Source organism: Oncorhynchus mykiss, unplaced genomic scaffold, assembly GCF_013265735.2.
Source record: "Oncorhynchus mykiss isolate Arlee unplaced genomic scaffold, USDA_OmykA_1.1 un_scaffold_551, whole genome shotgun sequence".
NCBI lineage: Eukaryota > Metazoa > Chordata > Actinopteri > Salmoniformes > Salmonidae > Oncorhynchus > Oncorhynchus mykiss.
The window spans coordinates 1-20,969 of record NW_023493998.1 but is presented as its reverse complement, the minus strand read 5'-3'; the positions used below and the strand labels follow the sequence as shown (position 1 = coordinate 20,969).

Below are 20,969 nucleotides of genomic sequence, written 5' to 3'. Positions count from 1 at the left end.
GTTGACATTATGCCTTTTGGATTAAAAGCTACATCTTTTTTTCTCTGAGATGTTGGGGAATGTCCAGATGAAATCAGTCTAAAATGAGTTTGAAGTGAGAACAGCCAGAAGCACTGAAAAGTATACAGTATCAATCCCGGCTTGATTTCAATCAATTAAATATCGAGTCAGCCAGGAGTCGAACCTAGAATCTTCTGATCCGTAGTCAGACACGTTATCCATTGCGCCACTGGCCCCACGTCTAAGCTGAAGTCAGGTCACAGCTAGACCAGTGTACACAGTCATTGTGTCTGTCAACAACAAGGTTCCTTGGTTTTCTGTTTCAGATGCATATCTTAATTTGATCCTCCTGTTGTTGCATGAATTTTACTGAAGAGCAAGAAATGCAAACTTGAAGTGTATTCAATGTTTAAAAAGTCTTGTAAATTATGAATCTACAAAACATGTCACATTTGCTGTTGCTGAGGGAATATTGTTGTGTTGTGTGATTCTGCTGCCAGTTAAAATGTGGTATCTGTTCTTACACAAGTGCATCCCAAATGACAAGATGTTCTTTCCCATACTGGGAGTTCAACCCGGGCGAAAACCAGAAATCCTAAAAGCCAGACCATATGGGAAGACAATTACTTTAAAAAAACATCACAGACAAATCCATAAACGTTGAAATGATGCTTGTTGTAATTACAAGCTCCATCTTTTTCTCAGCGATGTTGGAGAAAAGTCCCATATAAAATCAGTCTAAAATGTGTTTGAATCGAGAACTGCCAGACACAATGAAAAGTATACAGTATTTTTCCCAGCTTGATTTTGGTCAAATAAATCTAGTTTTGAGCCAAACAGGAGTCAAATATTAAATCTTCTGACCTGTTATCAGACACGTTATCCATTGCGCCACTGGCCGCACAGCCAAGCTGAAGTCAGGACACACCTAGGCCAGTGTACACAGTCATAGCTTCTGTCACCGACAAGGTTCCTTGGGATTTCTGTTACAGATGCAAATCTTAATTTGATCCTCCTGTTGTTGCATGAATTTTACTGCAGAGCAAGAAATGCAGCAATGAAGTGTATTCAACGTTTAAAATGCCTTGTATAATTTGAATCTACATAACATGTCACATTTCCTGTTGCTGAGGGAATATTGTTGTGTTGTGTGAAACTGCTGCCAGTTAAAATGCAGTATCTGTTGTTACACAAGTGCATCCCAAACAACAAGATATTCTTTCCCATACCGGGAGTTGAACCCAGGCCACCTGGGTGAAAACCAGGAATCCTAACCGCTAGACCATATGGGAAGACACATACTTAAAATACACATCACAGACAAATCTTTAAATGTTGACATTATGCCTTTTGGATTAAAAGCTACATCTTTTTTTCTCTGAGATGTTGGGGAATGTCCAGATGAAATCAGTCTAAAATGAGTTTGAAGTGAGAACAGCCAGAAGCACTGAAAAGTATACAGTATCAATCCCGGCTTGATTTCAATCAATTAAATATCGAGTCAGCCAGGAGTCGAACCTAGAATCTTCTGATCCGTAGTCAGACACGTTATCCATTGCGCCACTGGCCCCACGTCTAAGCTGAAGTCAGGTCACAGCTAGACCAGTGTACACAGTCATTGTGTCTGTCAACAACAAGGTTCCTTGGTTTTCTGTTTCAGATGCATATCTTAATTTGATCCTCCTGTTGTTGCATGAATTTTACTGAAGAGCAAGAAATGCAAACTTGAAGTGTATTCAATGTTTAAAAAGTCTTGTAAATTATGAATCTACAAAACATGTCACATTTGCTGTTGCTGAGGGAATATTGTTGTGTTGTGTGATTCTGCTGCCAGTTAAAATGTGGTATCTGTTCTTACACAAGTGCATCCCAAATGACAAGATGTTCTTTCCCATACAGGGAGTTCAACCCGGGCGAAAACCAGAAATCCTAAAAGCCAGACCATATGGGAAGACAGTTACTTTAAAAAAACATCACAGACAAATCCATAAACGTTGAAATGATGCTTGTTGTAATTACAAGCTCCATCTTTTTCTCAGCGATGTTGGAGAAAAGTCCCATATAAAATCAGTCTAAAATGTGTTTGAATCGAGAACTGCCAGAAGCACTGAAAAGTATACAGTATCAATCCCGGCTTGATTTCAATCAATTAAATTAAGTATCGAGCCAGCCAGGAGTCGAACCTAGAATCTTCTGATCCGTAGTCAGACACGTTATCCATTGCGCCACTGGCCCCACGTCTAAGCTGAAGTCAGGTCACAGCTAGACCAGTGTACACAGTCATTGTGTCTGTCAACAACAAGGTTCCTTGGTTTTCTGTTTCAGATGCATATCTTAATTTGATCCTCCTGTTGTTGCATGAATTTTACTGCAGAGCAAGAAATGCAAACTTGAAGTGTATTCAATGTTTAAAAAGTCTTGTAAATTATGAATCTACAAAACATGTCACATTTTCTGTTGCTGAGGGAATATTGTTGTGTTGTGTGATTCTGCTGCCAGTTAAAATGTGGTATCTGTTCTTACACAAGTGCATCCCAAATGACAAGATGTTCTTTCCCATACTGGGAGTTGAACCCGGGCGAAAAACAGGAATCCTAAAAGCCAGACCATATGGGAAGACAGTTACTTTAAAAAAACATCACAGACAAATCCATAAACGTTGAAATTATGCTTGTTGTAATTACAAGCTCCATCTTTTTCTCAGAGATGTTGGAGAAAAGTCCCATATAAAATCAGTCTAAAATGTGTTTGAATCGAGAACTGCAAGACACAATGAAAAGTATACAGTATTTTTCCCAGCTTGATTTTGGTCAAATAAATCTAGTTTTGAGCCAAACAGGAGTCAAATATTCAATCTTCTGACCTGTTATCAGACACGTTATCCATTGCGCCACTGGCCGCACAGCCAAGCTGAAGTCAGGACACACCTAGGCCAGTGTACACAGTCATAGCTTCTGTCACCGACAAGGTTCCTTGGGATTTCTGTTACAGATGCAAATCTTAATTTGATCCTCCTGTTGTTGCATGAATTTTACTGCAGAGCAAGAAATGCAAACTTGAAGTGTATTCAATGTTTAAAAAGTCTTGTAAATTATGAATCTACAAAACATGTCACATTTGCTGTTGCTGAGGGAATATTGTTGTGTTGTGTGATTCTGCTGCCAGTTAAAATGTGGTATCTGTTCTTACACAAGTGCATCCCAAATGACAAGATGTTCTTTCCCATACTGGGAATTCAACCCGGGCGAAAACCAGGAATCCTAAACGCCAGACCATATGGGAAGACAGTTACTTAAAAAAAACATCACAGACAAATCCATAAACGTTGAAATGATGCTTGTTGTAATTACAAGCTCCATCTTTTTCTCTGAGATGTTGGAGAAAAGTCCCATATAAAATCAGTCTAAAATGTGTTTGAATCGAGAACTGCCAGACACAATGAAAAGTATACAGTATTTTTCCCAGCTTGATTTTGGTCAAATAAATATAGTTTTGAGCCAAACAGGAGTCAAATATTCAATCTTCTGACCTGTTATCAGACACGTTATCCATTGCGCCACTGGCCGCACAGCCAAGCTGAAGTCAGGACACACCTAGGCCAATGTACACAGTCATAGCTTCTGTCACCGACAAGGTTCCTTGGGATTTCTGGAAAGATGCAAATCTTAATTTGATCCTCCTGTTGTTGCATGGATTTTACTGCAGAGCAAGAAATGCAGCCATGAAGTGTATTCAACGTTTAAAATGCCTTGTATAATTCGAATCTACATAACATGTCACATTTCCTGTTGCTGAGGGAATATTGTTGTGTTGTGTGAAACTGCTGCCAGTTAAAATGCAGTATCTGTTGTTACACAAGTGCATCCCAAACAACAAGATATTCTTTCCCATACCGGGAGTTGAACCCGGGCCACCTGGGTGAAAACCAGGAATCCTAACCGCTAGACCATATGGGAAGACACATACTTAAAATACACATCACAGACAAATCTTTAAATGTTGACATTATGCCTGTTGGATTAAAAGCTACATCTTTTTTTCTCTGAGATGTTGGGGAATGTCCAGATGAAATCAGTCTAAAATGAGTTTGAAGTGAGAACAGCCAGAAGCACTGAAAAGTATACAGTATCAATCCCGGCTTGATTTCAATAAATTAAATTAAGTATCGAACCAGCCAGGAGTCGAACCTAGAATCTTCTGATCCGTAGTCAGACACGTTATCCATTGCGCCACTGGCCCCACGTCTAAGCTGAAGTCAAGTCACAGCTAGACCAGTGTACACAGTCATTGTGTCTGTCAACAACAAGGTTCCTTGGTTTTCTGTTTCAGATGCATATCTTAATTTGATCCTCCTGTTGTTGCATGAATTTTACTGCAGAGCAAGAAATGCAAACTTGAAGTGTATTCAATGTTTAAAAAGTCTTGTAAATTATGAATCTACAAAACATGTCACATTTGCTGTTGCTGAGGGAATATTGTTGTGTTGTGTGATTCTGCTGCCAGTTAAAATGTGGTATCTGTTCTTACACAAGTGCATCCCAAATGACAAGATGTTCTTTCCCATACTGGGAGTTCAACCCGGGCGAAAACCAGGAATCCTAAAAGCCAGACCATATGGGAAGACAGTTACTTTAAAAAAACATCACAGACAAATCCATAAACGTTGAAATGATGCTTGTTGTAATTACAAGCTCCATCTTTTTCTCAGCGATGTTGGAGAAAAGTCCCATATAAAATCAGTCTAAAATGTGTTTGAATCGAGAACTGCCAGACACAATGAAAAGTATACAGTATTTTTCCCAGCTTGATTTTGGTCAAATAAATCTAGTTTTGAGCCAAACAGGAGTCAAATATTCAATCTTCTGACCTGTTATCAGACACGTTATCCATTGCGCCACTGGCCGCACAGCCAAGCTGAAGTCAGGACACACCTAGGCCAGTGTACACAGTCATAGCTTCTGTCACCGACAAGGTTCCTTGGGATTTCTGTTACAGATGCAAATCTTAATTTGATCCTCCTGTTGTTGCATGAATTTTACTGCAGAGCAAGAAATGCAGCAATGAAGTGTATTCAACGTTTAAAATGCCTTGTATAATTTGAATCTACATAACATGTCACATTTCCTGTTGCTGAGGGAATATTGTTGTGTTGTGTGAAACTGCTGCCAGTTAAAATGCAGTATCTGTTGTTACACAAGTGCATCCCAAACAACAAGATATTCTTTCCCATACCGGGAGTTGAACCCGGGCCACCTGGGTGAAAACCAGGAATCCTAACCGCTAGACCATATGGGAAGACACATACTTAAAATACACATCACAGACAAATCTTTAAATGTTGACATTATGCCTGTTGGATTAAAAGCTACATCTTTTTTTCTCTGAGATGTTGGGGAATGTCCAGATGAAATCAGTCTAAAATGAGTTTGAAGTGAGAACAGCCAGAAGCACTGAAAAGTATACAGTATCAATCCCGGGCTTGATTTCAATAAATTAAATTAAGTATCAAACCAGCCAGGAGTCGAAGCTAGAATCTTCTGATCCGTAGTCAGACACGTTATCCATTGCGCCACTGGCCCCACGTCTAAGCTGAAGTCAAGTCACAGCTAGACCAGTGTACACAGTCATTGTGTCTGTCAACAACAAGGTTCCTTGGTTTTCTGTTTCAGATGCATATCTTAATTTGATCCTCCTGTTGTTGCATGAATTTTACTGAAGAGCAAGAAATGCAAACTTGAAGTGTATTCAATGTTTAAAAAGTCTTGTAAATTATGAATCTACAAAACATGTCACATTTGCTGTTGCTGAGGGAATATTGTTGTGTTGTGTGATTATGCTGCCAGTTAAAATGTGGTATCTGTTCTTACACAAGTGCATCCCAAATGACAAGATGTTCTTTCCCATACTGGGAGTTCAACCCGGGCGAAAACCAGGAATCCTAAAAGCCAGACCATATGGGAAGACAGTTACTTTAAAAAAACATCACAGACAAATCCATAAACGTTGAAATGATGCTTGTTGTAATTACAAGCTCCATCTTTTTCTCAGCGATGTTGGAGAAAAGTCCCATATAAAATCAGTCTAAAATGTGTTTGAATCGAGAACTGCCAGACACAATGAAAAGTATACAGTATTTTTCCCAGCTTGATTTTGGTCAAATAAATCTAGTTTTGAGCCAAACAGGAGTCAAATATTCAATCTTCTGACCTGTTATCAGACACGTTATCCATTGCGCCACTGGCCGCACAGCCAAGCTGAAGTCAGGACACACCTAGGCCAGTGTACACAGTCATAGCTTCTGTCACCGACAAGGTTCCTTGGGATTTCTGTTACAGATGCAAATCTTAATTTGATCCTCCTGTTGTTGCATGAATTTTACTGCAGAGCAAGAAATGCAGCAATGAAGTGTATTCAACGTTTAAAATGCCTTGTATAATTTGAATCTACATAACATGTCACATTTCCTGTTGCTGAGGGAATATTGTTGTGTTGTGTGAAACTGCTGCCAGTTAAAATGCAGTATCTGTTGTTACACAAGTGCATCCCAAACAACAAGATATTCTTTCCCATACCGGGAGTTGAACCCGGGCCACCTGGGTGAAAACCAGGAATCCTAACCGCTAGACCATATGGGAAGACACATACTTAATATACACATCACAGACAAATCTTTAAATGTTGACATTATGCCTGTTGGATTAAAAGCTACATCTTTTTTTCTCTGAGATGTTGGGGAATGTCCAGATGAAATCAGTCTAAAATGAGTTTGAAGTGAGAACAGCCAGAAGCACTGAAAAGTATACAGTATCAATCCCGGGCTTGATTTCAATAAATTAAATTAAGTATCGAACCAGCCAGGAGTCGAACCTAGAATCTTCTGATCCGTAGTCAGACACGTTATCCATTGCGCCACTGGCCCCACGTCTAAGCTGAAGTCAGGTCACAGCTAGACCAGTGTACACAGTCATTGTGTCTGTCAACAACAAGGTTCCTTGGTTTTCTGTTTCAGATGCATATCTTAATTTGATCCTCCTGTTGTTGCATGAATTTTACTGAAGAGCAAGAAATGCAAACTTGAAGTGTATTCAATGTTTAAAAAGTCTTGTAAATTATGAATCTACAAAACATGTCACATTTGCTGTTGCTGAGGGAATATTGTTGTGTTGTGTGATTCTGCTGCCAGTTAAAATGTGGTATCTGTTCTTACACAAGTGCATCCCAAATGACAAGATGTTCTTTCCCATACTGGGAGTTCAACCCGGGCGAAAACCAGAAATCCTAAAAGCCAGACCATATGGGAAGACAATTACTTTAAAAAAACATCACAGACAAATCCATAAACGTTGAAATGATGCTTGTTGTAATTACAAGCTCCATCTTTTTCTCAGCGATGTTGGAGAAAAGTCCCATATAAAATCAGTCTAAAATGTGTTTGAATCGAGAACTGCCAGACACAATGAAAAGTATACAGTATTTTTCCCAGCTTGATTTTGGTCAAATAAATCTAGTTTTGAGCCAAACAGGAGTCAAATATTCAATCTTCTGACCTGTTATCAGACACGTTATCCATTGCGCCACTGGCCGCACAGCCAAGCTGAAGTCAGGACACACCTAGGCCAGTGTACACAGTCATAGCTTCTGTCACCGACAAGGTTCCTTGGGATTTCTGTTACAGATGCAAATCTTAATTTGATCCTCCTGTTGTTGCATGAATTTTACTGCAGAGCAAGAAATGCAGCAATGAAGTGTATTCAACGTTTAAAATGCCTTGTATAATTCGAATCTACATAACATGTCACATTTCCTGTTGCTGAGGGAATATTGTTGTGTTGTGTGAAACTGCTGCCAGTTAAAATGCAGTATCTGTTGTTACACAAGTGCATCCCAAACAACAAGATATTCTTTCCCATACCGGGAGTTGAACCCGGGCCACCTGGGTGAAAACCAGGAATCCTAACCGCTAGACCATATGGGAAGACACATACTTAAAATACACATCACAGACAAATCTTTAAATGTTGACATTATGCCTGTTGGATTAAAAGCTACATCTTTTTTTCTCTGAGATGTTGGGGAATGTCCAGATGAAATCAGTCTAAAATGAGTTTGAAGTGAGAACAGCCAGAAGCACTGAAAAGTATACAGTATCAATCCCGGCTTGATTTCAATAAATTAAATTAAGTATCGAACCAGCCAGGAGTCGAACCTAGAATCTTCTGATCCGTAGTCAGACACGTTATCCATTGCGCCACTGGCCCCACATCTAAGCTGAAGTCAAGTCACAGCTAGACCAGTGTACACAGTCATTGTGTCTGTCAACAACAAGGTTCCTTGGTTTTCTGTTTCAGATGCATATCTTAATTTGATCCTCCTGTTGTTGCATGAATTTTACTGAAGAGCAAGAAATGCAAACTTGAAGTGTATTCAATGTTTAAAAAGTCTTGTAAATTATGAATCTACAAAACATGTCACATTTGCTGTTGCTGAGGGAATATTGTTGTGTTGTGTGATTCTGCTGCCAGTTAAAATGTGGTATCTGTTCTTACACAAGTGCATCCCAAATGACAAGATGTTCTTTCCCATACTGGGAGTTCAACCCGGGCGAAAACCAGGAATCCTAAAAGCCAGACCATATGGGAAGACAGTTACTTTAAAAAAACATCACAGACAAATCCATAAACGTTGAAATGATGCTTGTTGTAATTACAAGCTCCATCTTTTTCTCAGCGATGTTGGAGAAAAGTCCCATATAAAATCAGTCTAAAATGTGTTTGAATCGAGAACTGCCAGACACAATGAAAAGTATACAGTATTTTTCCCAGCTTGATTTTGGTCAAATAAATCTAGTTTTGAGCCAAACAGGAGTCAAATATTCAATCTTCTGACCTGTTATCAGACACGTTATCCATTGCGCCACTGGCCGCACAGCCAAGCTGAAGTCAGGACACACCTAGGCCAGTGTACACAGTCATAGCTTCTGTCACCGACAAGGTTCCTTGGGATTTCTGTTACAGATGCAAATCTTAATTTGATCCTCCTGTTGTTGCATGAATTTTACTGCAGAGCAAGAAATGCAGCAATGAAGTGTATTCAACGTTTAAAATGCCTTGTATAATTTGAATCTACATAACATGTCACATTTCCTGTTGCTGAGGGAATATTGTTGTGTTGTGTGAAACTGCTGCCAGTTAAAATGCAGTATCTGTTGTTACACAAGTGCATCCCAAACAACAAGATATTCTTTCCCATACCGGGAGTTGAACCCGGGCCACCTGGGTGAAAACCAGGAATCCTAACCGCTAGACCATATGGGAAGACACATACTTAAAATACACATCACAGACAAATCTTTAAATGTTGACATTATGCCTGTTGGATTAAAAGCTACATCTTTTTTTCTCTGAGATGTTGGGGAATGTCCAGATGAAATCAGTCTAAAATGAGTTTGAAGTGAGAACAGCCAGAAGCACTGAAAAGTATACAGTATCAATCCCGGGCTTGATTTCAATAAATTAAATTAAGTATCAAACCAGCCAGGAGTCGAAGCTAGAATCTTCTGATCCGTAGTCAGACACGTTATCCATTGCGCCACTGGCCCCACGTCTAAGCTGAAGTCAAGTCACAGCTAGACCAGTGTACACAGTCATTGTGTCTGTCAACAACAAGGTTCCTTGGTTTTCTGTTTCAGATGCATATCTTAATTTGATCCTCCTGTTGTTGCATGAATTTTACTGAAGAGCAAGAAATGCAAACTTGAAGTGTATTCAATGTTTAAAAAGTCTTGTAAATTATGAATCTACAAAACATGTCACATTTGCTGTTGCTGAGGGAATATTGTTGTGTTGTGTGATTCTGCTGCCAGTTAAAATGTGGTATCTGTTCTTACACAAGTGCATCCCAAATGACAAGATGTTCTTTCCCATACTGGGAGTTCAACCCGGGCGAAAACCAGGAATCCTAAAAGCCAGACCATATGGGAAGACAGTTACTTTAAAAAAACATCACAGACAAATCCATAAACGTTGAAATGATGCTTGTTGTAATTACAAGCTCCATCTTTTTCTCAGCGATGTTGGAGAAAAGTCCCATATAAAATCAGTCTAAAATGTGTTTGAATCGAGAACTGCCAGACACAATGAAAAGTATACAGTATTTTTCCCAGCTTGATTTTGGTCAAATAAATCTAGTTTTGAGCCAAACAGGAGTCAAATATTCAATCTTCTGACCTGTTATCAGACACGTTATCCATTGCGCCACTGGCCGCACAGCCAAGCTGAAGTCAGGACACACCTAGGCCAGTGTACACAGTCATAGCTTCTGTCACCGACAAGGTTCCTTGGGATTTCTGTTACAGATGCAAATCTTAATTTGATCCTCCTGTTGTTGCATGAATTTTACTGCAGAGCAAGAAATGCAGCAATGAAGTGTATTCAACGTTTAAAATGCCTTGTATAATTTGAATCTACATAACATGTCACATTTCCTGTTGCTGAGGGAATATTGTTGTGTTGTGTGAAACTGCTGCCAGTTAAAATGCAGTATCTGTTGTTACACAAGTGCATCCCAAACAACAAGATATTCTTTCCCATACCGGGAGTTGAACCCGGGCCACCTGGGTGAAAACCAGGAATCCTAACCGCTAGACCATATGGGAAGACACATACTTAATATACACATCACAGACAAATCTTTAAATGTTGACATTATGCCTGTTGGATTAAAAGCTACATCTTTTTTTCTCTGAGATGTTGGGGAATGTCCAGATGAAATCAGTCTAAAATGAGTTTGAAGTGAGAACAGCCAGAAGCACTGAAAAGTATACAGTATCAATCCCGGGCTTGATTTCAATAAATTAAATTAAGTATCGAACCAGCCAGGAGTCGAACCTAGAATCTTCTGATCCGTAGTCAGACACGTTATCCATTGCGCCACTGGCCCCACGTCTAAGCTGAAGTCAGGTCACAGCTAGACCAGTGTACACAGTCATTGTGTCTGTCAACAACAAGGTTCCTTGGTTTTCTGTTTCAGATGCATATCTTAATTTGATCCTCCTGTTGTTGCATGAATTTTACTGAAGAGCAAGAAATGCAAACTTGAAGTGTATTCAATGTTTAAAAAGTCTTGTAAATTATGAATCTACAAAACATGTCACATTTGCTGTTGCTGAGGGAATATTGTTGTGTTGTGTGATTCTGCTGCCAGTTAAAATGTGGTATCTGTTCTTACACAAGTGCATCCCAAATGACAAGATGTTCTTTCCCATACTGGGAGTTCAACCCGGGCGAAAACCAGAAATCCTAAAAGCCAGACCATATGGGAAGACAATTACTTTAAAAAAACATCACAGACAAATCCATAAACGTTGAAATGATGCTTGTTGTAATTACAAGCTCCATCTTTTTCTCAGCGATGTTGGAGAAAAGTCCCATATAAAATCAGTCTAAAATGTGTTTGAATCGAGAACTGCCAGACACAATGAAAAGTATACAGTATTTTTCCCAGCTTGATTTTGGTCAAATAAATCTAGTTTTGAGCCAAACAGGAGTCAAATATTCAATCTTCTGACCTGTTATCAGACACGTTATCCATTGCGCCACTGGCCGCACAGCCAAGCTGAAGTCAGGACACACCTAGGCCAGTGTACACAGTCATAGCTTCTGTCACCGACAAGGTTCCTTGGGATTTCTGTTACAGATGCAAATCTTAATTTGATCCTCCTGTTGTTGCATGAATTTTACTGCAGAGCAAGAAATGCAGCAATGAAGTGTATTCAACGTTTAAAATGCCTTGTATAATTTGAATCTACATAACATGTCACATTTCCTGTTGCTGAGGGAATATTGTTGTGTTGTGTGAAACTGCTGCCAGTTAAAATGCAGTATCTGTTGTTACACAAGTGCATCCCAAACAACAAGATATTCTTTCCCATACCGGGAGTTGAACCCGGGCCACCTGGGTGAAAACCAGGAATCCTAACCGCTAGACCATATGGGAAGACACATACTTAAAATACACATCACAGACAAATCTTTAAATGTTGACATTATGCCTTTTGGATTAAAAGCTACATCTTTTTTTCTCTGAGATGTTGGGGAATGTCCAGATGAAATCAGTCTAAAATGAGTTTGAAGTGAGAACAGCCAGAAGCACTGAAAAGTATACAGTATCAATCCCGGCTTGATTTCAATCAATTAAATATCGAGCCAGCCAGGAGTCGAACCTAGAATCTTCTGATCCGTAGTCAGACACGTTATCCATTGCGCCACTGGCCCCACGTCTAAGCTGAAGTCAGGTCACAGCTAGACCAGTGTACACAGTCATTGTGTCTGTCAACAACAAGGTTCCTTGGTTTTCTGTTTCAGATGCATATCTTAATTTGATCCTCCTGTTGTTGCATGAATTTTACTGAAGAGCAAGAAATGCAAACTTGAAGTGTATTCAATGTTTAAAAAGTCTTGTAAATTATGAATCTACAAAACATGTCACATTTGCTGTTGCTGAGGGAATATTGTTGTGTTGTGTGATTCTGCTGCCAGTTAAAATGTGGTATCTGTTCTTACACAAGTGCATCCCAAATGACAAGATGTTCTTTCCCATACAGGGAGTTCAACCCGGGCGAAAACCAGAAATCCTAAAAGCCAGACCATATGGGAAGACAGTTACTTTAAAAAAACATCACAGACAAATCCATAAACGTTGAAATGATGCTTGTTGTAATTACAAGCTCCATCTTTTTCTCAGCGATGTTGGAGAAAAGTCCCATATAAAATCAGTCTAAAATGTGTTTGAATCGAGAACTGCCAGACACAATGAAAAGTATACAGTATTTTTCCCAGCTTGATTTTGGTCAAATAAATCTAGTTTTGAGCCAAACAGGAGTCAAATATTCAATCTTCTGACCTGTTATCAGACACGTTATCCATTGCGCCACTGGCCGCACAGCCAAGCTGAAGTCAGGACACACCTAGGCCAGTGTACACAGTCATAGCTTCTGTCACCGACAAGGTTCCTTGGGATTTCTGTTACAGATGCAAATCTTAATTTGATCCTCCTGTTGTTGCATGAATTTTACTGCAGAGCAAGAAATGCAGCAATGAAGTGTATTCAACGTTTAAAATGCCTTGTATAATTTGAATCTACATAACATGTCACATTTCCTGTTGCTGAGGGAATATTGTTGTGTTGTGTGAAACTGCTGCCAGTTAAAATGCAGTATCTGTTGTTACACAAGTGCATCCCAAACAACAAGATATTCTTTCCCATACCGGGAGTTGAACCCGGGCCACCTGGGTGAAAACCAGGAATCCTAACCGCTAGACCATATGGGAAGACACATACTTAAAATACACATCACAGACAAATCTTTAAATGTTGACATTATGCCTTTTGGATTAAAAGCTACATCTTTTTTTCTCTGAGATGTTGGGGAATGTCCAGATGAAATCAGTCTAAAATGAGTTTGAAGTGAGAACAGCCAGAAGCACTGAAAAGTATACAGTATCAATCCCGGCTTGATTTCAATAAATTAAATTAAGTATCAAGCCAGCCAGGAGTCGAACCTAGAATCTTCTGATCCGTAGTCAGACACGTTATCCATTGCGCCACTGGCCCCACTTCTAAGCTGAAGTCAGGTCACAGCTAGACCAGTGTACACAGTCATTGTGTCTGTCAACAACAAGGTTCCTTGGTTTTCTGTTTCAGATGCATATCTTAATTTGATCCTCCTGTTGTTGCATGAATTTTACTGAAGAGCAAGAAATGCAAACTTGAAGTGTATTCAATGTTTAAAAAGTCTTGTAAATTATGAATCTACAAAACATGTCACATTTGCTGTTGCTGAGGGAATATTGTTGTGTTGTGTGATTCTGCTGCCAGTTAAAATGTGGTATCTGTTCTTACACAAGTGCATCCCAAATGACAAGATGTTCTTTCCCATACAGGGAGTTCAACCCGGGCGAAAACCAGAAATCCTAAAAGCCAGACCATATGGGAAGACAGTTACTTTAAAAAAACATCACAGACAAATCCATAAACGTTGAAATGATGCTTGTTGTAATTACAAGCTCCATCTTTTTCTCAGCGATGTTGGAGAAAAGTCCCATATAAAATCAGTCTAAAATGTGTTTGAATCGAGAACTGCCAGACACAATGAAAAGTATACAGTATTTTTCCCAGCTTGATTTTGGTCAAATAAATCTAGTTTTGAGCCAAACAGGAGTCAAATATTCAATCTTCTGACCTGTTATCAGACACGTTATCCATTGCGCCACTGGCCGCACAGCCAAGCTGAAGTCAGGACACACCTAGGCCAGTGTACACAGTCATAGCTTCTGTCACCGACAAGGTTCCTTGGGATTTCTGTTACAGATGCAAATCTTAATTTGATCCTCCTGTTGTTGCATGAATTTTACTGCAGAGCAAGAAATGCAGCAATGAAGTGTATTCAACGTTTAAAATGCCTTGTATAATTTGAATCTACATAACATGTCACATTTCCTGTTGCTGAGGGAATATTGTTGTGTTGTGTGAAACTGCTGCCAGTTAAAATGCAGTATCTGTTGTTACACAAGTGCATCCCAAACAACAAGATATTCTTTCCCATACCGGGAGTTGAACCCGGGCCACCTGGGTGAAAACCAGGAATCCTAACCGCTAGACCATATGGGAAGACACATACTTAAAATACACATCACAGACAAATCTTTAAATGTTGACATTATGCCTTTTGGATTAAAAGCTACATCTTTTTTTCTCTGAGATGTTGGGGAATGTCCAGATGAAATCAGTCTAAAATGAGTTTGAAGTGAGAACAGCCAGAAGCACTGAAAAGTATACAGTATCAATCCCGGCTTGATTTCAATAAATTAAATTAAGTATCGAGCCAGCCAGGAGTTGAACCTAGAATCTTCTGATCCGTAGTCAGACACGTTATCCATTGCGCCACTGGCCCCACGTCTAAGCTGAAGTCAGGTCACAGCTAGACCAGTGTACACAGTCATTGTGTCTGTCAACAACAAGGTTCCTTGGTTTTCTGTTTCAGATGCATATCTTAATTTGATCCTCCTGTTGTTGCATGAATTTTACTGAAGAGCAAGAAATGCAAACTTGAAGTGTATTCAATGTTTAAAAAGTCTTGTAAATTATGAATCTACAAAACATGTCACATTTGCTGTTGCTGAGGGAATATTGTTGTGTTGTGTGATTCTGCTGCCAGTTAAAATGTGGTATCTGTTCTTACACAAGTGCATCCCAAATGACAAGATGTTCTTTCCCATACTGGGAGTTCAACCCGGGCGAAAACCAGAAATCCTAAAAGCCAGACCATATGGGAAGACAGTTACTTTAAAAAAAACATCACAGACAAATCCATAAACGTTGAAATGATGCTTGTTGTAATTACAAGCTCCATCTTTTTCTCAGCGATGTTGGAGAAAAGTCCCATATAAAATCAGTCTAAAATGTGTTTGAATCGAGAACTGCCAGACACAATGAAAAGTATACAGTATTTTTCCCAGCTTGATTTTGGTCAAATAAATCTAGTTTTGAGCCAAACAGGAGTCAAATATTCAATCTTCTGACCTGTTATCAGACACGTTATCCATTGCGCCACTGGCCGCACAGCCAAGCTGAAGTCAGGACACACCTAGGCCAGTGTACACAGTCATAGCTTCTGTCACCGACAAGGTTCCTTGGGATTTCTGTTACAGATGCAAATCTTAATTTGATCCTCCTGTTGTTGCATGAATTTTACTGCAGAGCAAGAAATGCAGCAATGAAGTGTATTCAACGTTTAAAATGCCTTGTATAATTTGAATCTACATAACATGTCACATTTCCTGTTGCTGAGGGAATATTGTTGTGTTGTGTGAAACTGCTGCCAGTTAAAATGCAGTATCTGTTGTTACACAAGTGCATCCCAAACAACAAGATATTCTTTCCCATACCGGGAGTTGAACCCAGGCCACCTGGGTGAAAACCAGGAATCCTAACCGCTAGACCATATGGGAAGACACATACTTAAAATACTAAAATACACATCACAGACAAATCTTTAAATGTTGACATTATGCCTTTTGGATTAAAAGCTACATCTTTTTTTCTCTGAGATGTTGGGGAATGTCCAGATGAAATCAGTCTAAAATGAGTTTGAAGTGAGAACAGCCAGAAGCACTGAAGAGTATACAGTATCAATGCCGGCTTGATTTCAATCAATTAAATTAAGTATAGAGCCAGCCAGGAGTCGAACCTAGAATCTTCTGATCCGTAGTCAGACACGTTATCCATTGCGCCACTGGCCCCACGTCTAAGCTGAAGTCAGGTCACAGCTAGACTAGTGTACACAGTCATTGTGTCTGTCAACAACAAGGTTCCTTGGTTTTCTGTTTCAGATGCATATCTTAATTTGATCCTCCTGTTGTTGCATGAATTTTACTGAAGAGCAAGAAATGCAAACTTGAAGTGTATTCAATGTTTAAAAAGTCTTGTAAATTATGAATCTACAAAACATGTCACATTTGCTGTTGCTGAGGGAATATTGTTGTGTTGTGTGATTCTGCTGCCAGTTAAAATGTGGTATCTGTTCTTACACAAGTGCATCCCAAATGACAAGATGTTCTTTCCCATACTGGGAGTTCAACCCGGGCGAAAACCAGGAATCCTAAAAGCCAGACCATATGGGAAGACAGTTACTTAAAAAAACATCACAGACAAATCCATAAACGTTGAAATTATGCTTGTTGTATTACAAGCTCCATCTTTTTTCTCAGAGATGTTGGAGAAAAGTCCCATATAAAATCAGTCTAAAATGTGTTTGAATCGAGAACTGCCAGACACAATGAAAAGTACACAGTATTTTTCCCAGCTTGATTTTGGTCAAATAAATCTAGTTTTGAGCCAAACAGGAGTCAAATATTCAATCTTCTGACCTGTTATCAGACACGTTATCCATTGCGCCACTGGCCGCACAGCCAAGCTGAAGTCAGGACACACCTAGGCCAGTGTACACAGTCATAGCTTCTGTCACCGACAAGGTTCCTTGGGATTTCTGTTACAGATGCAAATCTTAATTTGATCCTCCTGTTGTTGCATGAATTTTACTGCAGAGCAAGAAATGCAGCAATGAAGTGTATTCAACGTTTAAAATGCCTTGTATAATTTGAATCTACATAACATGTCACATTTCCTGTTGCTGAGGGAATATTGTTGTGTTGTGTGAAACTGCTACCAGTTAAAATGCAGTATCTGTTGTTACACAAGTGCATCCCAAACGACAAGCTTTTCTTTCCCATACCGGGAGTTGAACCCGGGCCACCTGGGTGAAAACCAGGAATCCTAACCGCTAGACCATATGGGAAGACACATACTTAAAATACACATCACAGACAAATCTTTAAATGTTGACATTATGCCTGTTGGATTAAAAGCTACATCTTTTTTTCTCTGAGATGTTGGGGAATGTCCAGATGAAATCAGTCTAAAATGAGCTTGAAGTGAGAACAGCCAGAAGCACTGAAAAGTATTCAGTGTCAATCCCAGCTTGATTTCAATCAATTAAATTAAGTATTGAGCCAGCCAGGAGTCGAACCTAGAATCTTCTGATCCGTAGTCAGACACGTTATCCATTGCGCCACTGGCCCCACGTCTAAGCTGAAGTCAGGTCACAGCTAGACCAGTGTACACAGTCATTGCGTCTGTCAACAACAAGGTTCCTTGGTTTTCTGTTTCAGATGCATATCTTAATTTGATCCTCCTGTTGTTGCATGAATTTTACTGCAGAGCAAGAAATGCAAACTTGAAGTGTATTCAATGTTTAAAAAGTCTTGTAGATTACGAATCTACAATACATGTCACATTTGCTGTTGCTGAGGGAATATTGTTGTGTTGTGTGATTCTGCTGCCAGTTAAAATGTGGTATCTGTTCTTACACAAGTGCATCCCAAATGACAAGATGTTCTTTCCCATACTGGGAGTTCAACCCGGGCGAAAACCAGGAATCCTAAACGCCAGACCATATGGGAAGACAGTTACTTAAAAAAACATCACAGACAAATCCATAAACGTTGAAATGATGCAAGTTGTAATTACAAGCTCCATCTTTTTCTCAGAGATGTTGGAGAAAAGTCCCATATAAAATCAGTCTAAAATGTGTTTGAATCGAGAACTGCCAGACACAATGAAAAGTATACAGTATTTTTCCCAGCTTGATTTTGGTCAAATAAATCTAGTTTTGAGCCAAACAGGAGTCAAATATTCAATCTTCTGACCTGTTATCAGACACGTTATCCATTGCGCCACTGGCCGGACAGCCAAGCTGAAGTCAGGACACACCTAGGCCAGTGTACACAGTCATAGCTTCTGTCACCGACAAGGTTCCTTGGGATTTCTGTTACAGATGCAAATCTTAATTTGATCCTCCTGTTGTTGCATTAATTTTACTGCAGAGCAAGAAATGCAGCAATGAAGTGTATTCAACGTTTAAAATGCCTTGTATAATTTGAATCTACATAACATGTCACATTTCCTGTTGCTGAGGGAATATTGTTGTGTTGTGTGAAACTGCTGTCAGTTAAAATGCAGTATCTGTTGTTACACAAGTGCATCCCAAACGACACGAAATTCTTTCCCATACCGGGAGTTGAACCCGGGCCACCTGGGTGAAAACCAGGACCAACCACTAGACCATATGGGAAGACACATACTTAAAATACACATCACAGACAAATCTTTAAATGTTGACATTATGCCTGTTGGATTAAAAGCTACATCTTTTTTTCTCTGAGATGTTGGGGAATGTCCAGATGAAATCAGTCTAAAATGAGGTTGAAGTGAGAACAGCCAGAAGCACTGAAAAGTATTCAGTGTCAATCCCGGCTTGATTTCAATCAATTAAATTAAGTATCGAGCCAGCCAGGAGTCGAACCTAGAATCTTCTGATCCGTAGTCAGACACGTTATCCATTGCGCCACTGGCCCCACGTCTAAGCTGAAGTCAGGTCACAACTAGACCAGTGTACACAGTCATTGCGTCTGTCAACAACAAGGTTCCTTGGTTTTCTGTTTCAGATGCATATCTTCATTTGATCCTCCTGTTGTTGCATGAATTTTACTGCAGAGCAAGAAATGCAAACTTGAAGTGTATTCAATGTTTAAAAAGTCTTGTAGATTACGAATCTACAATACATGTCACATTTGCTGTTGCTGAGGGAATATTGTTGTGTTGTGTGATTCTGCTGCCAGTTAAAATGTGGTATCTGTTCTTACACAAGTGCATCCCAAATGACAAGATGTTCTTTCCCATACTGGGAGTTCAACCCGGGCGAAAACCAGGAATCCTAAACGCCAGACCATATGGGAAGACAATTACTTTAAAAAAACATCACAGACAAATCCATAAACGTTGAAATGATGCAAGTTGTAATTACAAGCTCCATCTTTTTCTCAGAGATGTTGGAGAAAAGTCCCATATAAAATCAGTCTAAAATGTGTTTGAATCGAGAACTGCCAGACACAATGAAAAGTATACAGTATTTTTCCCAGCTTGATTTTGGTCAAATAAATCTAGTTTTGAGCCAAACAGGAGTCAAATATTCAATCTTCTGACCTGTTATCAGACACGTTATCCATTGCGCCACTGGCCGCACAGTCAAGCTGAAGTCAGGACACACCTAGGCCAGTGTACACAGTCATAGCTTCTGTCACCGACAAGGTTCCTTGGGATTTCTGTTACAGATGCAAATCTTAATTTGATCCTCCTGTTGTTGCATGAATTTTACTGCAGAGCAAGAAATGCAGCCATGAAGTGTATTCAACGTTTAAAATGCCTTGTAAAATTTGAATCTACATAACATGTCACATTTCCTGTTGCTGAGGGAATATTGTTGTGTTGTGTGAAACTGCTGCCAGTTAAAATGCAGTATCTGTTGTTACACAAGTGCATCCCAAACGACAAGATATTCTTTCCCATACCGGGAGTTGAACCCGGGCCACCTGGGTGAAAACCAGGAATCCTAACCACTAGACCATATGGGAAGACACATACTTAAAATACACATCACAGACAAATCTTTAAATGTTGACATTATGCCTGTTGGATTAAAAGCTACATCTTTTTTTCTCTGAGATGTTGGGGAATGTCCAGATGAAATCAGTCTAAAATGAGTTTGAAGTGAGAACAGCCAGAAGCACTGAAAAGTATACAGTATCAATCCCGGCTTGATTTCAATAAATTAAATTAAGTATCGAGCCAGCCAGGAGTCGAAACTAGAATCTTCTGATCCGTAGTCAGACACGTTATCCATTGCGCCACTGGCCCCACGTCTAAGCTGAAGTCAAGTCACAGCTAGACTAGTGTACACAGTCATTGTGTCTGTCAACAACAAGGTTCCTTGGTTTTCTGTTTCAGATGCATATCTTAATTTGATCCTCCTGTTGTTGCATGAATTTTACTGAAGAGCAAGAAATGCAAACTTGAAGTGTATTCAATGTTTAAAAAGTCTTGTAAATTATGAATCTACAAAACATGTCACATTTGCTGTTGCTGAGGGAATATTGTTGTGTTGTGTGATTCTGCTGCCAGTTAAAATGTGGTATCTGTTCTTACACAAGTGCATCCCAAATGACAAGATGTTCTTTCCCATACTGGGAGTTCAACCCGGGCGAAAACCAGGAATCCTAAAAGCCAGACCATATGGGAAGACAGTTACTTTAAAAAAACATCACAGACAAATCCATAAACGTTGAAATGATGCTTGTTGTAATTACAAGCTCCATCTTTTTTCTCAGCGATGTTGGAGAAAAGTCCCATATAAAATCAGTCTAAAATGTGTTTGAATCGAGAACTGCCAGACACAATGAAAAGTATACAGTATTTTTCCCAGCTTGATTTTGGTCAAATAAATCTAGTTTTGAGCCAAACAGGAGTCAAATATTCAATCTTCTGACCTGTTATCAGACACGTTATCCATTGCGCCA

At 39.5% G+C, this 20,969-nt stretch overlaps 26 non-coding genes across 26 annotated transcripts; all 26 read right to left on the bottom strand.

The window, feature by feature from the left end:
- Nucleotides 1-163: 163 nt before the first annotated feature.
- trnar-acg lies at nucleotides 164-236 on the bottom strand. Its single transcript has one exon. It is a non-coding gene; the product is annotated as a tRNA-Arg (tRNA).
- A 984-nt stretch (nucleotides 237-1,220) lies between these two features.
- trnae-uuc lies at nucleotides 1,221-1,292 on the bottom strand. Its single transcript has one exon. It is a non-coding gene; the product is annotated as a tRNA-Glu (tRNA).
- Nucleotides 1,293-1,497: 205 nt separating this feature from the next.
- trnar-acg lies at nucleotides 1,498-1,570 on the bottom strand. Its single transcript has one exon. It is a non-coding gene; the product is annotated as a tRNA-Arg (tRNA).
- A 592-nt stretch (nucleotides 1,571-2,162) lies between these two features.
- Nucleotides 2,163-2,235, bottom strand: trnar-acg. The gene has a single exon. It is a non-coding gene; the product is annotated as a tRNA-Arg (tRNA).
- A 1,649-nt stretch (nucleotides 2,236-3,884) lies between these two features.
- On the bottom strand, nucleotides 3,885-3,956 carry trnae-uuc. Its single transcript has one exon. It is a non-coding gene; the product is annotated as a tRNA-Glu (tRNA).
- Nucleotides 3,957-4,166: 210 nt separating this feature from the next.
- trnar-acg lies at nucleotides 4,167-4,239 on the bottom strand. Its single transcript has one exon. It is a non-coding gene; the product is annotated as a tRNA-Arg (tRNA).
- Nucleotides 4,240-5,223: 984 nt separating this feature from the next.
- On the bottom strand, nucleotides 5,224-5,295 carry trnae-uuc. The gene has a single exon. It is a non-coding gene; the product is annotated as a tRNA-Glu (tRNA).
- Nucleotides 5,296-6,563: 1,268 nt separating this feature from the next.
- trnae-uuc lies at nucleotides 6,564-6,635 on the bottom strand. The gene has a single exon. It is a non-coding gene; the product is annotated as a tRNA-Glu (tRNA).
- A 211-nt stretch (nucleotides 6,636-6,846) lies between these two features.
- Nucleotides 6,847-6,919, bottom strand: trnar-acg. The gene has a single exon. It is a non-coding gene; the product is annotated as a tRNA-Arg (tRNA).
- Nucleotides 6,920-7,903: 984 nt separating this feature from the next.
- Nucleotides 7,904-7,975, bottom strand: trnae-uuc. The gene has a single exon. It is a non-coding gene; the product is annotated as a tRNA-Glu (tRNA).
- A 210-nt stretch (nucleotides 7,976-8,185) lies between these two features.
- trnar-acg lies at nucleotides 8,186-8,258 on the bottom strand. Its single transcript has one exon. It is a non-coding gene; the product is annotated as a tRNA-Arg (tRNA).
- A 984-nt stretch (nucleotides 8,259-9,242) lies between these two features.
- Nucleotides 9,243-9,314, bottom strand: trnae-uuc. The gene has a single exon. It is a non-coding gene; the product is annotated as a tRNA-Glu (tRNA).
- A 1,268-nt stretch (nucleotides 9,315-10,582) lies between these two features.
- On the bottom strand, nucleotides 10,583-10,654 carry trnae-uuc. The gene has a single exon. It is a non-coding gene; the product is annotated as a tRNA-Glu (tRNA).
- A 211-nt stretch (nucleotides 10,655-10,865) lies between these two features.
- trnar-acg lies at nucleotides 10,866-10,938 on the bottom strand. Its single transcript has one exon. It is a non-coding gene; the product is annotated as a tRNA-Arg (tRNA).
- Nucleotides 10,939-11,922: 984 nt separating this feature from the next.
- trnae-uuc lies at nucleotides 11,923-11,994 on the bottom strand. Its single transcript has one exon. It is a non-coding gene; the product is annotated as a tRNA-Glu (tRNA).
- Nucleotides 11,995-12,199: 205 nt separating this feature from the next.
- trnar-acg lies at nucleotides 12,200-12,272 on the bottom strand. Its single transcript has one exon. It is a non-coding gene; the product is annotated as a tRNA-Arg (tRNA).
- Nucleotides 12,273-13,256: 984 nt separating this feature from the next.
- On the bottom strand, nucleotides 13,257-13,328 carry trnae-uuc. The gene has a single exon. It is a non-coding gene; the product is annotated as a tRNA-Glu (tRNA).
- A 210-nt stretch (nucleotides 13,329-13,538) lies between these two features.
- Nucleotides 13,539-13,611, bottom strand: trnar-acg. Its single transcript has one exon. It is a non-coding gene; the product is annotated as a tRNA-Arg (tRNA).
- Nucleotides 13,612-14,595: 984 nt separating this feature from the next.
- Nucleotides 14,596-14,667, bottom strand: trnae-uuc. The gene has a single exon. It is a non-coding gene; the product is annotated as a tRNA-Glu (tRNA).
- A 210-nt stretch (nucleotides 14,668-14,877) lies between these two features.
- On the bottom strand, nucleotides 14,878-14,950 carry trnar-acg. The gene has a single exon. It is a non-coding gene; the product is annotated as a tRNA-Arg (tRNA).
- Nucleotides 14,951-15,935: 985 nt separating this feature from the next.
- Nucleotides 15,936-16,007, bottom strand: trnae-uuc. The gene has a single exon. It is a non-coding gene; the product is annotated as a tRNA-Glu (tRNA).
- A 218-nt stretch (nucleotides 16,008-16,225) lies between these two features.
- Nucleotides 16,226-16,298, bottom strand: trnar-acg. Its single transcript has one exon. It is a non-coding gene; the product is annotated as a tRNA-Arg (tRNA).
- A 983-nt stretch (nucleotides 16,299-17,281) lies between these two features.
- trnae-uuc lies at nucleotides 17,282-17,353 on the bottom strand. The gene has a single exon. It is a non-coding gene; the product is annotated as a tRNA-Glu (tRNA).
- Nucleotides 17,354-17,563: 210 nt separating this feature from the next.
- On the bottom strand, nucleotides 17,564-17,636 carry trnar-acg. The gene has a single exon. It is a non-coding gene; the product is annotated as a tRNA-Arg (tRNA).
- A 1,262-nt stretch (nucleotides 17,637-18,898) lies between these two features.
- On the bottom strand, nucleotides 18,899-18,971 carry trnar-acg. The gene has a single exon. It is a non-coding gene; the product is annotated as a tRNA-Arg (tRNA).
- A 984-nt stretch (nucleotides 18,972-19,955) lies between these two features.
- On the bottom strand, nucleotides 19,956-20,027 carry trnae-uuc. Its single transcript has one exon. It is a non-coding gene; the product is annotated as a tRNA-Glu (tRNA).
- Between the last annotated feature and the right edge of the window lie 942 nt (nucleotides 20,028-20,969).